We start from the raw sequence: 14,746 nt of genomic DNA, 5'->3' as shown, positions 1-14,746 counted from the left end.
CATATGGTTTTGTTGTCTTCCTTTAATCTGTGTGTGTGTGTGTGTGTGTGTGTGTGTGTGTGTGTGTGTGTGTGTGTGTGTGTGTGTGTGTGTGTGTGCCTGTGTGTGTGTGTGTGTGTGTGTGTGTGTGTGTGTGTGTGTGTGTGTGTGTGTGTGTGCGTGTGCGTGTGTGCGTGCGTGCATGCTGAAAAAGGTAGGCAATAATAGGCTATTTAATTTAAAATGCTATAGGCATACTCTGAATCAGCCTCGTGTGCTCTTGGTTGCTGGTGTGGTGGGCATCAATGAGGGGCGAGTCGGGCGAGTAAAAAAATATCATCACAGAGGTCTGATGTTATGGATCTGACAGCCTATCACAGGAACAGCAGCACCACTCCTCTCCATTCTCCTGATGTCGCACTACACTACTACTACCTGAAGGAAAGCATCGCGAGAACTGGTTGCCTTGGCTGCAGCGCAGAGTGACGCTGGAGGATGTTTGAGGTTTAGCGGCAGAGAAATCAGCCGAAATTGGCCTGACTATCGGAGGAAAACGGCTGTGATTTTGACAAGGTGAGTGAGAGAGCATCCTATCTGTATTTCATTTAAAGCCATGTTTTCTTTGTGTGTGTGGACATGAGGGCGAGTGAGCGACCGGAGATGTTCTGTGGGACTAAGAACTTAAAGTAGCTAGCTACGCACATACACATGTCTTCAAGAAATTCAGAGTGACGTTCACCTTAAGGATGCATCAGACCCCGTCTCTAGTACAGGATTGATGCTAGCTTGGCTTAAAAAAATCGCATACAGATAAACACACACAACTGCTGGTGTTGTTTGTATTTCTCTGGAAGATAAACCATCACCCCCTTAACCCAGAATGTGATAGAAATAAGTTTCTAATCATAAGCTGTTGAATTCCGAAAGAGCAAACTAGCTAACGTTAGGACAGGCGACGAAGCCCACGTAACCTGCTGACAAAGCAATCGCACAAAAACGTTGCTGGGTTTTTAACTCGCGCCTAATGAGTGTTCTCTTCCAAGGACAAAATGAACACACCATTGTAGAGTAAGAATTTTCCTGTGTTATATCGGAGTATTTTGTTTGTAGTCTGGGTTTAAAAAAGGTGGTCACTGCAGCAAAGGATGTTGGACAACGCCACAGAACAGAGCCCATGTGTTCGCTGTGTGTCCAAAGTAGTAGTAGTAGCCTACTGATGTGCCTACTAACATCACATCGCGCGTGCTGGATGCGAGCAAGACGTTTTGTTCTGTACTCCCTACGCAGAGGGGAAGCATTTGTTATGTTGCCATGATGCTGGTTACATTGTTTGGGAAAGAAGGGCAGCGCTGTCCCTGAAATATTTGTCCCAATGCCAACTGCAACACAGTTCGCTGGATACGGTGCTGTGTCTGATAGTACGTGAAGCAGAAATCGTTGCCTGTCAAGGCAAACTAAAGTATGCATCGACACAAGGTGCTGGTACAAACACACCTTTCGAGCAGAAGGCTAGAACTATTTCTTTCGCCAGCCACAGACTCGTTGGAATGAATGTCGCCCACAAGCAGATGGTGATGATGCGCGTAATATTTCTGCTGGAACGTATTGGTCGGGGAAACCATTATTTGGGTGCATTAACTAGAACTAGTCTATCACCTAACGGACGAGTTGCTTCTTCAATAGTACAATAAAGTAACACCCCCTAGCGCAGTGCACTGAACTGCTAGATAGTAATTTGCTTGATATTTCCAGTGCTATGGGTTTCCCATTTGTTCCACCACTGCCAGAATAAAGATTTGTGAAGAGGGTATTTCACCTCTTCACTCCAAATATTTATTTATTATTATTATTATTATTATTATTATTATTATTATTATTATTATTATTATTATTATTATTTTAAACGGAATTTGTGTGGGCACACATTTGCATAGCCTAAAACTGGATGTGGGAAAAAAAGTGGGTTGCAGTGGAAGCAGTTAAAGTTTCGCAGAAAGTTCAGTTGTTTTCCCCCTCTGTATTCGAGGATTTTGACCGCTTAAAAGTCTCTTGGAATGGTAGCTCAGAAAGCCCTGCATGACCTCACACGTGAAGCGCAACTGAATTCAGCCTGCTCCAACAGATGGGCATATCTGATGTGAGTGACGTAATGCATTGCATAAACAAATAAACATGGCCTAATGGGTACCTGACGGTCTAGTTTGCAGATGGAAGGCCAGGGGAGTCTCTCTCTCTCTCTCTCTCTCTCTCTCTCTCTCTCTCTCTGAGATTAGCTGAGAAAAAGAAAAAGAGTGTCCTGGTATGCATGCCAAATGAGAGGGGGGATTGTTATGTAAAAATTTCAGATGAATAAATTAACATACTGATGGTCAGCTAGTCCTGGCAGACTCCTGCGTGGAGGACAGGCGTTCCCGTGCATTCATGCGGGCTGACCGAGGGAGTGTGGAGGGGGGCGTGGCGCGCCGCGGAGGATGTTTGCTAATGCGGTACGGAGGCAGGAGGCTGGAGGTAGAGTACCAGCAACAAGGCTAATTGGCTGGAGGCATTTGCATGCTGGGAGATTTTTTTCATAGCAGTGCTATGGAGAATGCTCAAGCTCACTTGAGCCCCCCCCCCTTCCTGTCTCTCTCTCTCTCTCTCTCTTCATCCCTCTCTCTCTCTCTCTCTCTCTCTCTCTCTCTCTCTCTAACTCTCTAATGATGTCCTCACTGCAGGCGAAACATTTAGCTGAAAACAGAACACGGTCAGATTTTTCATGCTTGATTCAAATGTCTCTTTTGTTCAGGGGCGGTTTCCGTCTGTCTGTCTGGATGGGCAAATGAGAGCGAGGGAGCGTGTGAGTGAGTGAGTGGGTTTCGAAAAGTCATTAGCATTTTTTCCAGTATTGCTCCTCAAAGACGGGCATATGAAATGATCAGCAGTCTGCATAATTCAGTGAACCATGGAGAGATAGAGAAAGAGAGATAGAGAGAGAGAGAGAGAGAGAGAGAGAGAGAGAGAGAGAGAGAGAGAGGCAAAGAGACAGGCGGAAGGGGGTGGGGGGATGGAGGGGGTGAGAGCGAAGGATAGATATGGGGACACGGAGAGAGAGAGAGAGAGAGAGAGAGGGAGATGGAGGGGGTGAGAAAGAGAGCGAGATAAGGAGAGATGGAGAGATAGGCACGTGAAAGGCTCTGGGGGCTGATTTGTGGGGTGAGCCTCTGAGTACTGATTTGTAGGGGCGATGTGAAAGGTCAGGCAGATGTCCATTCCTGGGAGTGGAGGATGACACGTGAGGTGACAGAACTGTCCAGTCATCGAGATCACAGATCCTTCTGAAGGTCCAAACATACAGTACCCTGTGTGTGAGAGGGTTACGTGTCGGAATGTTTCACACATTCTAACCAATGACTTTTTACGTGTCGACAGTTTGACTGTATGAACAGAAATATATGTTTTGCCTAATGAAGGGTATGAATGGGAAGCCAGGACACGCCTTCAGGTTAAGAACAATGCAAGTATAAAGAACTTGGGAACTCCACTCACTTTGTGGGGAAGCAATCAACGTTGAGCAGCTCCAAGAGGCGTGTTCAAAGCAGTGACGTGGTTTAAGCAGAGACTCCATTGGGACTAAGACAATGTTTGGCTTAAACTTCAGCACAGCCTTTTCTGGCCTCGAACATTAGCAAACCAAGGGAAGTGGGTTAACCCCATGTTAACGCCATGTCTGAGAAACGTTAATTGTTATGCTAGGTCAGACCATGTCTCGAAGAGATTTGAAAGTCGATGATAATCAGGCTAATGAATGGGTCCTAACGATGCTAGGAACTAAATGCTCACGCAATAAATAACTAATAAAGCACATTGAATGACGACTGAGTATGACAAGGTGCTATATTAATACTTGATTTATTGATTGATAATTACACAACTGTTTACTTAATTTATAGGTAGTTTGTTTGTCAGGGTGACCATATTGTAAAGTGGCTGAGGGGAACCCTGGTGTGTATGGAGAGCTAATTTTACCTGAAGCAAATTGGCAGTGCTTTTTAATTTTTATTTATTTATTTATTTTTTAATGCTAGCTTGCCTTATTGTCATAGCATATAACATGCTCATGTTACTGGCTGCACTTTTTTTTACAGTGACACTTAACTTAATCTCTGGAACAATTGGGAGGACATTTTTAAAATTAAAATGTCAGTTCCCATTGGAGATGACAGTTACTGGATGTAGATGTCTTGCTTATCTCAGTGGCAGGTTGCTTGACAGTCAAGTTAGCAGTTAGCAGTCTGGTATCTCTTCTCTGTCTGCTCATGGTACCCCAGTCTAGTCTAGCCTTCCTCTACCTCAGGGATGGGCAACTGGCGGCCCGGGGGCCACATGCGGCCCGCCTCCTCACTCAGTGCGGCCCGTAGATAAAACAGTGGGCCTAATTAAGAAAATAATGACCATATTTTTTAAAAACGACTACTGAATCAATCTGTTGTACAGTAATTATACTGTTGGCCAATTGAGTATAGAGTATTCTATTCCCTCCAAACAATATGGGCAATCAGTGAGCACAACTGCACCTCTAACTCTGCGAATTGGAGTCAGATCCGTGGTCATGTGACCCTCCGATTGTGGCGATGAAAAAACGTGGCCCTCCTCATCATAAAAGTTGCCCATCCCTGCTCTACCTCATGCCACTATCTTTGTGTACAGGCACGGATTTCTCTCTCTCTCTCTCTCTCTCTCTCTCTCTCTCTCTCTCTCTCTCTCTCTCTCTCTCTCTCTCTCTCTCTCTCTCTCTCTCTCTCTCTCTCTCTCTCTCTCTCTCTGTTCAAGAGCTGCTACTTTTATATCTGTGCCTTTTTTGAGTCACATTCAGGGTAGGAGAGGGGAGCAGGGAGAGAGGGAGGAGAGAGAGTGAGAGAGACAGGGACAAAGAGAGAGAGGGAGACGGGGGGAGAATGAGAGATAATGAGATAGGGAGGGGAGGAGGGAGAGAGGAAGTGAAAATGAGAGTGAGCGTGTGAGGCAGAGCTAGACAAATAGACGAGAGAGAGAGAGAGAGAGAGAGGGAGAGGGAGAGAAGGAGGCAAGGAGGAGAGAGAGCGAGAGAGAGATCAGCAGAGTCAAACACTGAGTGAGTGAGAGAGAGAAGAGAGAGAGGCAGAGTAAATCAGTGAGGGAGAGAGAGAGAAATGTAGAGATGCATAGACAGGGATGAGAGAAAGAGACAGAGTGAGAAAGAGAGAGAGAGAGAGAGAGAGAGAGGAAGAGAGATCCGCTGTGGAGGTGAAGGAGATAGCAGACAGGTAGTGCTAGCCCAGACTGTGGATGGCATATGGGAAGGAGCTGAGAGCTACACTGACCCAGCAGTGATGGGAAGGAGGGGAGGGGAGGGCAGGAGCAGGAAATGACTGGGGCTCCGGCTGTGCCTGCGGAGGCAGGCAGGGGGAATTGGATGGTACCTATCAGCCAGGAAGATTACCTGGTAATGACACTGTGACCGGCGGTGTAGGGGAGGGGGAAGTGGTCCCATTGCTGGTTTTTAATGTATTTCTATTTCTTTTTTTTTAGTAAGGTGCACTGTACTGTTGCCTCTGAGTCATGTCCCCCTCCCAGCTGCCTTGCCTCGTTGTCTGTCTGTCTGCCGCCATAATGGCTTTGTACTGGTGGCGTGGGCTGAGATGGGGGACGGTGACGTCACCTTCTCATTCGCTCTCCCTGGCCTTTGTGTGTGTGCGTGTGTGTGTGTGTGTGTGTGTGTGTGTGTATAGGTGAACTGGTGAAGGGCTGCTGCTGCTGCTATCGATGCCTGTGTGCGTGCCGTTGTAATATTACAAGTGTGCGTGTGTATGTGTGTGTGTGTGTGTGTGTTTCGGGGTGGGCAAGGGTCTTTGTCTGTTGACGGTGTGATGCTGTTCATATTTGTGTGTGTGTGTGTGTGTTTGTGCGTGGGTGTGTGTTTCGGAGAGGGTAAGGGATGTGTGATGGTGTGTTTATTGGAAAACCCAGTCTCATTTACCGGGGCTGCTGGTGCTGAACAGATTTCAGTGCATTTCACTGGCTGTGAGGCTGAGAGAGAGAGAGGAGGAGAGGAGAGGAGCCTGTGCTGTGTGGTGAATGCCTTGGCCAGGTTAAGTAATGCTGGCCCTGCATGGCTGCGCAGGTGCAATATGGGAACTGGTTCCCAAACCAGGGGTCGGGACCCCTAATGGTTTCACGGAGGTCCCACAAGGGGGGTCGCAGAGAGAAGGGTTGCTTTCATAAAACGTTAGACAATTACCATACACATAAGCTTACATGTCTGTGATGGGAATATTTAGCGACACACACAAAAAAAATGTGTTTGGAATACGATGGGGGAGGGCGGTCGTGAAAATATTTGGAGAGCTAAAAGAGGGTCCCAGCAGAAAATGTTTGGGAACCAGCCACTGCTATAGGGAATCTATACCCCCATTTAATTGCAAATGTGTGTGGAATGGCCACAGAGAATGCTGGTGTCCTTACTCCTTACTGACAGTGTAGCTGCTTTGCCTTCTTGAAAGTGTGTGAAGGGGGTAGCTATGAAAAATGTTACCGGTACATGTTATATACTGTGCATGTAGGAGGACATGTTAGCAATTATATACGGATGGGCAGGTGCTTAATTTGTCAAGTGGGAGGTCCCGGAGCCCAGAGGATGGGTGGCTCCCCCCGAGGGGGGGTCTGTGATGTCTTTCCCTGAGGTTCCATCCAAGGTTCCGGAGCTCTCGTTTGAGGTTCCGGAGCTAGCTCCCCCTTGCTCCACCTCAAATTAAGCACTGGGCAGGGAGGAGGAATATAGTGTATAGTACTGCAGGAAAAAAGTTTAATGTGTTTTATGAAGAGATGAAAAGCTACGTGTATATTAGGCCTGTCACGATAACAATTTTTGCCAGACGATAACGATAACAAGAAATTATTGCGATAATCGATAATATTGTCTCTCTCGCCATTTTCAAACAATATAATGTGCAATAAAAAACACTGCTATGCAAGGTGCGGCCTCCTTCTTGAAACATTGAATGTAACATTTGGGCCAGCAGACTCAGAGGTTTAAATAATTAAGATTGACGCCTGCTCCAAGAAGAAATGTGTCAAACAATATAATGACATAAAAATGCAATAAAAATGTGACTACACCCCTTCACATTTTTAAAGCATCACGGCGGGGGATATATATATGTTTTTAAATACATCCTCATGGAGCACAATAGGCTCCAAATAGGCTTTTTTGTATTTATTATTTATTAAGTTATATAGTCTTTCTTTAACATTTTCTGTTATTTATCTTTCTCAAGCACACTGAATGGCTTATAGGCCTATCCATGGTGTGATGTGAAATAACCTACTGGTGGGGTATTGTTAATTCACAAATTATTACTTAGACAGCTTATTTCAAACAAATGCACGTTGTTACTAGCTAATTGTCAGTCAAAACCCAAATCAGCCCTGTTAAAGGCATTTCAACATCAGCAAAAAGCAAAAGAGCATGAACAGATGCACAAGTTCCAGCTCTCTCTCTCTCTCTCTCTCTCTCTCTCTCTCTCTCTCTCTCTCTCTCTCTCTCTCTCTCTCTCTCTCTCTCTCTCTCTCTCTCTCTCTCTCTCTCTCTCTCTCTGATACCCTCGACTGGAACAAGTTGCAATTCTGCGCACTTTAAAGTCCTTTATGAACGTCCATACATTGATTCTTATGAGTTATAAGTCGCCATGCCTCTGTTTCCCCTGTAGCGCGCTCAACCGTTCACATTCTCATGGTGTGACAGATTTAAATCCACAAATCTTATCTTCATGATTTGCTTGCGGACTGCCTACTCATATTGTTAGGTCTAAATAAACAAGAAATATAGCGACAATCAGAAAAAGAACAGACAACGAACGTCGGGGTAGGAGGCGCATTGAAATAATAGTGGAAACTCGGCGAGGTTTAAAATAACAGCCTCAGAGCAAGTTTGTCGCGACGGCACCACTATTCCATGTTTGCACAAACACATCTTCGTCGTGGATATTGGGTTGCTGCGCATGTTTCACAATGAACATTTGCCTCCGTGTTGGAGCTGTTCATTCCCCTCTCTGAGGAACGTTGCAGATGCGCTGACTGAGACTGGAAGAATATTGCGCTCCTAGTCTCTAGCGCCGATTCTTTGTCGAGGCTTATAAGCGACGCGCGGGAACACCAGCGTTCTATTTCAAAGACGCAAGTAGCCAGATCAATGCACTTTTTTCCAACCAGAACTGCACTGAAACTTAAAATTACACCAACATTTAAGCGTCATTGCGCTGCGTTGGCCTATAACGCGCCATCAGTAGGCCTAGTCTTACGGCTACGGTAGAGAAAGGTAGAGAGGGAAAACAAAACATCACGCAAATAACTTATCGTTACTTATCGGGGCCAGAAAACTGATCGTTCTTGTAAAAAGTTATCGTCCGATTTATTGACTTATCGTATATCGTGACAGGCTTAGTGTATATTCATCTGCTTGGCTTGTTGAAGTAAATGTGCCGGCATCATCATCACCAAAGGGCATGGTTGGCGAGCGTGGGCCTCCACTGTTATCTCACAGCGCTGAGATGCTGGATTTGATTGCTTTGACAGAGTGACTCAGACCGACTATCACGGAGGTTAATTACAGGGCTAAGAATAGTAGCAAACAGGTTGAACACCATCTGCTCTGTCTTTTGTGTTGTCAGAACAAATACAATGAAAAAGGAGTGAAATGACTTGTGGAATTGTTCAGAAAATGTATGCTACCGTATCAGTCTGCCGCACTGTGAAGATTGCTATAAGATTCAAACATTTAGATTTAAAGTGTCAAGACTTTTGTTGTTAATATACGGTTCACTATACAATGAAATTAAGAAGGTACAGTAAGGCGACATGGTGTAAGAAAAAGTAAGCAATGGTGCCATGCATCTACAGGCAACATTGCCCAGGGGCTCAGGGTTCCAATCCGACCTGGGTCATTTCCCAGACATACCCCACCTCTCTCTCCCCCAATCATTTCCAATCATTCCTCTACTGTCCTATCAAATAATAAAGACAAAGAAGGCCCAAAAGCATTCAAAAAAATAAAAAAATAAACAAAACTATTTAAAAAATGTCTGTGTACACCTGCAGAGTTACTACACGTCGTCAAGTGTCACATACAGCCTTGGTTGTGCAAGCTCTTCCCATGGCCAGTGAATAGGGGTCTTTTTTTATGGAGCACATGGGAGCGGCGAGCACAGCTCTATTGGAGCGTACGCTAATGCGGAGCGACACTGTTTGCACTCCATGATCATTATTTGGTGTTTATGGGTTGCGCTCTCCCAGGGCATACGGGGACCTCTGAGCATATAGTGTGGCTATTTATTGGCCTGTGAATGTATGTGAGCATATTGTCTTTAGTCAATAAGTTGGCCTCACAGCCCCATGTAATTATCAAAGATCCAGATGGTTAGAGATCCAATGGGAATGAGCTAAAGATCCTGGGGCATCAAAGATATAAAGTAGGTCTCTATACTCTCCATGGCTGCTCTGGCCTCTGTGAATTGACACCAACCAAGTGGTCAACTGGGTTGCTGTCCTGTGACCCCAATGCAGCAGGCAGTGTTTGAAACACTGTGTTTGGCTCATGTTGCCAAACATGTAACTAATGTGCTGCAAAGAATATGCATGTTAGATAATCCACTAAAAAAAAACCCATTAAATCCATGTAATAGTGGCCTTCGCTGTGGTTGCACCACCGTGAAATGTGCACTACTGAAACGTCATTGACCCACATACTATATTATTCTTTAAAAAAAAATGTTTTATACTATATTATTCTTTACTAATTTACATTATAACAACATTGCTATGGCATTACACAATACTCTTAAATACCAGATTAAGACTTAAAATAATTTACTTCTAAGACTTGTAATCTGATTTAGCGTCATTAGATGGTGATGACCGTTTTGGTAACAGCAAGTTGATAATAGAAGCTCTGCATAGCAGTGAGAAAACATTAAGGATGAAGTAATGATGAACAAGTTGTCTGTGAGTGGGCCCTTTTACTGGCCAATCGAAAGCAAAGCCAAGATCTAATTGCAGTTTGCCAACTCCAGTGAGAGAGAGAGGTCCACTTTCTGGACATGAACTCCAAAAAATGACATTTTTTTTGGTAAACAAATGGCCTGAGGAAGATCCCACTGGTGGATTGGAACGTCACCGTTTATGTCCAGTGTGTGGACCACTCTCACACTGTCTACCACTATTGCCTCAGGCACCTGGATTATCTTTTTTGTGGATGTGCGTACCCCAACCTCCAAACGGCAAGTCTCCAACTATTGCCTCATAGAAAGCAGTAGTGATGGATAAATTATTCTGAAGGGACTTTCCCATACAGCCACTAATGAGGAAACAGGGCTGATGATAATGAAGATGGGAAGTGGTTTCGGTAAACACAGCGGTCAAAAAGAAGTAGGTCGAGCAGTAAAGGGTTAAATGATGGCCATCGTTTACCGGCAGTGAAGAATGTAATTCCTGAGAGTCATGTGGGCTTCTGTTCTGTTCAGTTGTGTTTTGAGAACGGAAAGGAATGCAGGATTCCACACTGGTGAGTGGTGGTGAAGAGTGTGTGTGTGTGTGTGTGTGTGTGTATTGTGTGATAGCTGGACAGGACATTGCTGTGTGTGTGTGTGTGTGTGTGTGTGTGTGTCTCTGTGTGTGTGTGTGTGTGTGTGTGTGTGTGTGTGTGTGCGTGTGTCTGTGTGTGTGTGTTTGTGTGTGTGTGTCTCTGTGTGTGTGTGTGTGTGTGTGTGTGTGTGTGTGTTTGTGTGTGCGTGTGTTTAAGAGAGAGAGAGAGAGAGAGAGAAAACTGGACAGGACATTACTTTGTGTGGTTTGTGAGAGCAGGGCAGGGTATTGGTTAATGGGCCCATGGCTGAGCTGCTATTACAAGCCCTCGGCCTGTATGTGTGCGTACGTGCGTGTCTACAGTACATGTGTGCATAGAGACATTGTGTGTGTGCGCGCTCGCGTGTGTGTGTGTGTGTGTGTCAGCCCCCTGCTTTTTTGGGGCCATGCTCTTGACACCGACGCAGCCCAGTAGGTCAGGAGAGGTCGCCTGGAAATGAACGTTCCGAATTGAAATCCATAACGCGGACAGTGACAGGGATTTTATTTGGATTTGTGGCCTGCCGGGCCTGTAGAATTTTTAGGACAGTTGATCAATTAAGCTGTCACACATTTTGAGTTATACCAGACAGTGTCGACCGCTTGGCTCTCGAGAGCTCGTTCCAAACACATTTTTAAAAGACAGTGCAAGTCCCAGAGCAGAGCTCAAACTGCACTAAACGATGGGAACCAACACGCTGTTTAATAGCCTCAGAGAACCTCAACTGAATCTCGTTTCTTTTCCTTTGACAGCCCACTGTTTTTGTGCAGTGTAGGCCCTACTGTTTTGCACACAGAGCATTGCTTTGTTCCTGTCAACAAAGACTTCCCATTTTGTTACTGTGTCAGGGGCATGATCTACCCGACACGTTGTGAGAAATGTTGTGAGAAGCTCTCGTAGCACTCATGATACGACCACCGTGCAACAGAGAGGCCATACAGTCAGGGCTCTAAACTCACACCAGCCAACCGACCAAATGCTGGTGAAATTTCTAGTAAGATTAACATCTACTTGCCATTTTGCCTGGTGGTGAAAAAAGATCATGAAAGGCCCTGCATACAGTATTATACTAATGAACAGTCATAGGCAGGCAGGCAGGGAGGCCCGCAGAGTAGACCCATACAGGGCTGTCTTCTCTCCGCCGCTTTGTTTGTGTTATTATCAGAGATTCTTTAAGTATAGAGATATGCCAACATAATAGGTTTCTATGGGCACCTAATGTGACCAGGTTCCGGTCTGCCTAAAGGAGCTTGTCATAATGCTCCTACAATGAATAGAACAGTCCTTAGGTCTGCCTAGGTCTGCCTAAGGGGGGCCATAATAGAACCAGGAAACAATGGGCCAATGGAACCTCTCTCTCTCTCTACTCTCTCTGTTATTATCATCATTACTGTGGCGGCTGCAGCCTTTCTTTTCCCCTGTTGTTTTATCAACACAGTTCCTGTGTGCTGGACGAGGCCGCCGACAAGGAAGAGCATTTGGATATCTGTAACTTGTAATGCATGCATTCGTTCCCTCCCTCTCCAAAGAAACACACTCAAACCTGGGTAATAACGCATCTGTGTGTTCCTCTGGAGTGGTTGTGAACAAGCCTGCTCTCCGCCCACTCTGAGTCAGGAGTGAACGAACAAACGCGCCCTTCGGATGAGATGGAGCAGGTGCCTACTCTGGAGGGCGAATGGCAGTCTGAGCTTGGTCCGTAACAAGCAGCCAAATTACACACAGTCATACAGAACTAGGCAGTGAGATTGTGGACAACATTCTATGACATAATGCACTTGATAATAATGTAAGATTCTTGAACTCCCTTCTTCTAGATTCTAGAACTCCACACACATTGTATTCTACAGAGTCCACCACTCTTTTCAACTTAACAGCCTACATCCTTGCAACATTCCAGTCAGACCAGTGTGACGATTGACCTTTAAAGGTTGGCAGCACTCATCGACCTTCAACTTAGTTTGTGGGTGTTTTTCAACAGTGTTGCGTGTGTGATAAGGGTCCTTCCCAAGAGCTATATGCCTTAAAGTAGGAGGAGTGAGCTGCACTGTGCTGTGTTTATGTTACATAGTGTGCATCTTAATATGGGACCTTGCCTCCTCCACTTGCCTCCTCCACTCGCTTCTCGTCATGATGACATCACTGACAACAGCATTATATTTCAATATCTTGCAAAAGCTCAATTGTAGAGTCTTTTTCTCGTTTGCAATTGTTATGGTGAATGAAAAACAGTCCCTCAAAAGTTGTTGTGGCTAGGCTGACAGCTGGGAAACTTTATCGTTTTCTCCACGGAGGAGGGGCCAGGAGGCGGGGCGAGGAGACAAGCGCAAGTGGAGGAGGCAAGGTCACATATTGGGATGCACCCATAGTGCGTGTAGCTAGATAGGATGTCTCTGTCTGTTTGGGTGGACAACCTACTTTTCACTCAAAAAATAGCTCATAGCAGCCATAAAACACAAACGCACTTGTATTTGAGAAAATATAAAAACATTGACAAAATATCATGCACTGATAATTAAGACTGACATTTACAGAAATGGACATTGTGCTTTGTTATGGCAAATGCTGAGCTAGCTGGCTTGTTTCAGTGAAACTAATGTGTTTGCCAAACCCGCAGCCCCAAGGTCTCTCTCTCTCTCTCTGTCTCTCTGTCTCTCTGTGTCTCTCTCTCTCTCTCTCTCTCTCTGCCCGTGTGTTTGTTTTGTCCAGGACCTAGCCTCTAAGCAGCACTGCCCCTACGTTATCTATCACACATGGCATATCTATTGGCACGCAAAGTCCCCCCCCCCCTACTTTTGCTCTTCTCTTCGCTCCTCCTGCCAGTTAAAATGTTTAGAAACTCTTGTTTAGAAATAGCCCACCAGTTTACACACTGCAAAGAGGCCGTGTACGTTTGAATAAGCCCCGTAATATCATTGATGTATGGTTTTGTTCCACACTCTGGCCCAAATGTGTTTTAAAAGAGAAAGAGGCGGGAGCTTCCCACAGGGCAGGGGGAATGTCCATTATGGTATTTGTGGTATGCTATGCTAGGTGCTTTATTATTTCAATTCATAAACGAGTGCAGTATAAAAAAAAGACCTCCTCAATTGGACTGGCTGGTACAGGCCCATGTGTATTATGAAATAAGTGTGTCTCTGTTCTTGTAATGCAGTAGTTCCCAAACTTTTTCTCTGGGTACGCCACGTTTGGACCAAGGAATATTGTCATACGCCCACATAATATTCTAGCTATTTTTCGTTCAATAAAATTGTTAGAATTTCCATAAATAGTTTGTGCAAGCATAGATGTCTATTAACCACACAAGTCAATACTGTTACTAACCAATTTATGCAATTGTTAGCTGTTATGCAAAGTTCCTTCTACTCTGCAACCCCCCTCCATTACCTTTGCGACTCCTGGGGTCCTTGCCCCCAGTTTGGGAACTACTGGTGTAATGCACAGTAAGAAGCTGTACCTCAATTCACAGCATTAAGTGCCAGAATTAGCAAAGCATATGGCAAGAAGGGGAGTGAGATCGGTTTAAAAGAGAATCTGAAGCTGTTGGGCTTTATTAAGATGACACACACAGCATGTGGTGGATGGCCTGTCCCTTTAAAGATTTAAAAAGCCACAGGAGGTAGGCGTGTACACGTACCGGGAGGGAGGTGAGTGAGGTGGGCGGAGTGAGAGTGGTGGGTGGGGAGGGGGCGGGTCTTCCTCAGGAAACAGGTGTGTGGCGATAGGGATGGATGATGTCATTGTTTCTGTGTAAACTGAGTGAGAGGGTGTGTGTGTCTAGTGTGTCACCTGAGGGGGGAAGCTACTATACAGGACAGGAAGAGTTGGCTTGGCTTGGCGTCTCGCACTGTGCCAGGGAACAGCTGTCTGGAGTGAGCGTCGAGGACGTGGACCAGTAGCTATTGTTGTTGTGAGTACCGCGAAACACCTTGTCTGGCATCTCCAGAGACTACTGTGTGTGTGTGTGTTTGTGTGTCTGTGTGTGTGTATGTGGGCGTGAGTTTCACAAAATTTAGTTCTGTATCTTGTATCATTGGGAGCCTCTTCATCGGGAAACGCAGGTGCCACTTTTATCCTTAGAACATCATGAATAGAAGATTCTAGTGCTGTATAAAACTCCTTTTAAGCCAAGTT

The sequence above is a fragment of the Engraulis encrasicolus genome, chromosome 24 (genome assembly GCF_034702125.1).
Source record: "Engraulis encrasicolus isolate BLACKSEA-1 chromosome 24, IST_EnEncr_1.0, whole genome shotgun sequence".
Taxonomy (NCBI): Eukaryota; Metazoa; Chordata; class Actinopteri; order Clupeiformes; family Engraulidae; genus Engraulis; species Engraulis encrasicolus.
Note: the sequence above shows the minus strand (reverse complement) of the source record.